Source organism: Leguminivora glycinivorella, chromosome Z (genome assembly GCF_023078275.1).
Source record: "Leguminivora glycinivorella isolate SPB_JAAS2020 chromosome Z, LegGlyc_1.1, whole genome shotgun sequence".
In the NCBI taxonomy this organism is placed as follows: Eukaryota; Metazoa; Arthropoda; class Insecta; order Lepidoptera; family Tortricidae; genus Leguminivora; species Leguminivora glycinivorella.
This window is the reverse complement of record NC_062998.1, coordinates 38,926,808-38,930,084: the sequence shown is the minus strand read 5'-3', so window position 1 is coordinate 38,930,084 and position 3,277 is coordinate 38,926,808. Positions and strand designations below refer to the sequence as shown.

General features: G+C 34.3%; 1 long non-coding RNA gene across 1 annotated transcript; it reads right to left on the bottom strand.

The window, feature by feature from the left end:
• Positions 1-503: 503 nt before the first annotated feature.
• Positions 504-2,365, bottom strand: LOC125240630. Its single transcript, XR_007178647.1, has 2 exons — positions 2,325-2,365; positions 504-672 (listed from the first exon to the last, which is right to left on the bottom strand). It is a non-coding gene; the product is annotated as an uncharacterized LOC125240630 (long non-coding RNA).
• Positions 2,366-3,277: the final 912 nt, after the last annotated feature.

Genomic DNA, 3,277 nt, shown 5'->3' with positions numbered 1-3,277 from the left:
TAATAAAATACTCTTCTATAACACTATATTATTATGCTACAATAACCTTTATTCTTCTTTAAAATATAAATAAATAAAATTTTAAGAATTAGTCAAAAATACAGCTGATACTCATTAAAGGATCTAGGTTATCGCGGTTCACATCGAAGGGTTCTACTTATTCACGCTAGACGATCACAAGGCCAAATTTAAGGGGTATATTTAAAGGGGGGTTAACTATACTGTTGATTAGTCAAGTAAGTAAGTAAATAAGTAAGGTGAGCGGAGGTTTAGTTACATTTGGTTCCGTGACCAAGGGATCTAAGATGTGCTCTATAGAACACATCTTGGATACCAAGGTTTACAAATAAATAATAGGAAGTAGCCGTTGCAAGGTTACTTTTGGTGCCGAGCAACCAGAATTTTAATAACCTTATTTTATTAGCCTTACCAGGCTACATTTGTTGTTGTGAAAACGAGTGGGTGTGCTGTATTTCCTGACTTATTTCATCTCTAAATAAAACTCATATACCTAATATTTTTATTCAATCGCTATTTCATAAAAACAAAAATAACTTTATTGTTAATAAACACGTCTGTAGTTTTTCTTCCATTGTTGGTTCTTGCCGCGTTCCGGGCGAAGTCATGCATCGATGCGGAGTCAATTGTATGTTCATCTCCTTCCACTGGTATCTAAAAAAAAAACATAGTAATAAAAGTAAAGTAGCGTAGTAAACTAAGACAAAAAAAATATTTCTAGGAAATTAGTTCATAGTCGTAGTGGTTAAACATCGTCCCCAATAGGCGATTCGGGTTGCATTGCTACGTAGCAATTGTTGGCATTGGCACATCTTGACGTTCCCTTGCGCCTGTGCGTAGTACTATTATTTACTCTGTGTCTTAATGTACGTTTTTATAGCTGTGGGATGGGCAGGGCTAGTACTGGAAATACTAGGTACTTATATAGAAAATACTCATGTATCTAAAATAATAGGAAGCGCGGAGCTGTAGTACTTTAAAAGAGTTTGTCACCTAGTGACCGGAATTGGAAACATAAGTGTGTGAACTATGTACAATAGCAATAGAATTTCATGTTAAAACAAATAGTTCTCTATATGTCTAGTACATTTTCATAACAGGCTCTGCCATCTTCAGGGCTATTTTGAAATCTCACATCACGTTTGCGCTTCACACCGGAGATCGGATAGCTTCGATGCTGTCTTATATAGTCTATGAACACTCTGATGATATACATATTCCTAGCAGGCTTGTTATACAGAATTTCATTCATAGGCAGGATAACTACAGTCTAGATGTAAGGTTATTTTCCTAAAATAATCTAGGATACCTAAGCCCTAGATTTAAGACCTAGTAATACAAGAAGATAGGCTCTAGTCTAATGGCTATGGGGGCGCGATTATTCATTGTCGCGCTGAAGTACAATATTATATGGGGCGTCCCGCCATTTTTCTATGAATACTGAATAGCTACACGCATGTTATACTATGACAGTACATCCTTCGATGGATGGTTTGTTTGCATTTCAGTTGTAACTCTATAATCTAAAATTTGGCTGACAGGATTTCATACATCATACAATAATTTGGCATATTGTTTGTACGGTTTGTACCAAATATTGTCACTGTAGTGCAGCCATGAGAAGAACAGGTTTCTGTCTGTTGAGATATAGGTATTAATAATATTAGGACTAATTTAAGTTCATTAGCTTATAAGTCATCATATATTTTCATATTACATCCGTAGTAAACAAGCATACGTCCCTCTTGATGGTGAGAGGTCACCGTAGCCTATGTCTGCCAATTATTTCAATAAATTAAATCCACTGTACGAATTTCAACTTTCTATACGTATATATTTTTACTGTAGTAATACAAATAAGTATGTATGTATAAACAAGATTTTCAATAGCTTCATATGACATGAGTTCGTTATCTCACATGATAAGCTGTAGGCTAGTCTAAAATAGTAAGTGTAAAACCATACAATTATTATGTTCGGTAGATTGTGTACACAGCTTTTATACAATATTTCACAAGTCAGGAGTATGCCAACATACTGTACTTCATTACAACCATGTCAAACATATCCTACGAAATATTAGCATTACCAGCATCTGGGAGGTCGTACCTCGCCATACCCTAACTCCACCACTGCTTGATCATTGTCACAATTGCTCAAATAATTTCAGGAAAATTGATTGAAACTTGTAATATTCCTGTTAAGTAGGCATAGATAATAAGCACCATTACTATTATAAAACCATATTTTACTGAGGTTCAGAAATAGTATGTAGTATGTGGTATGCAGTAAGTATGTAAACTTACCTAACATGACCGGGTCCGATCTGTTTGTCGGATTACTTTGTTGTTCAGTGACGTTGAACATAAGCTGGTAGTGCAGATCAGCGAGTTCTTAGTACACTGAAAGGAAATAGTCAGACATTAGAAATTTTCATATAGATAGAGTAAGAAAAGGATATTGTTTAGAGTTGGGATCTGCTGAATAGGGTTCAATATTATTTCATTTATCTATTCACGGGGGCGCGTCGCTTAATTTTTGGAACTAAGACACGCCCATGAGGAATATTGTGTCAGAAAAAACAATGCATACAGCAAAATTTACAAAAAGGAAATTAAAAATAAAAAAGGTTTGAGAACCCCTGCCTTGCAGTGCATATCTACACGAGCTAGGACATAAATGAGTTAGTAATAAGTTTGCTTAGCCAATAAAATTAGGATAAATTCATTTAAGTTTAATTTTCACTTCATCCCTTATTGCCATCGCTATACTTCGCCTAAATTATCTAAATATAATATTAATGCCATGAGCTGTTCACTTTTAAATTTAATAATTAGAACGTGTTATTATAATAAAACATAAGTACCTTTCATTTATATGAAGTCAGTAGATATATGGAAGACGGTCCAACCTGAAGCATGGCCTCTCGGGTAAAACCTGAAATTGTATATATGAAAAAAAATTAGTTAAAAAAGGGTGTATGTATGTTTAAGGAATCTTATTTATAAATACGTATCATTAAGATTGTTTATATTTATCTAGGCCATTCATGGTTAAGAAAAAAAAAAGAAGAACAACCATATCCATGTTTCTAAGTAATGTAAAATTTCCTGCCGAGTCGTTTTACTCACTAAGTAGAGTTAATTAAGTTTAAAAAGTAGCTGTTTAGTGGCTATGATTTTTTGTACTTACTTGAGGATAGTGCTAAGACGGAGTACAGTCCATAAAGGACACACCGGAAAATTCCTCAGTCCACCTG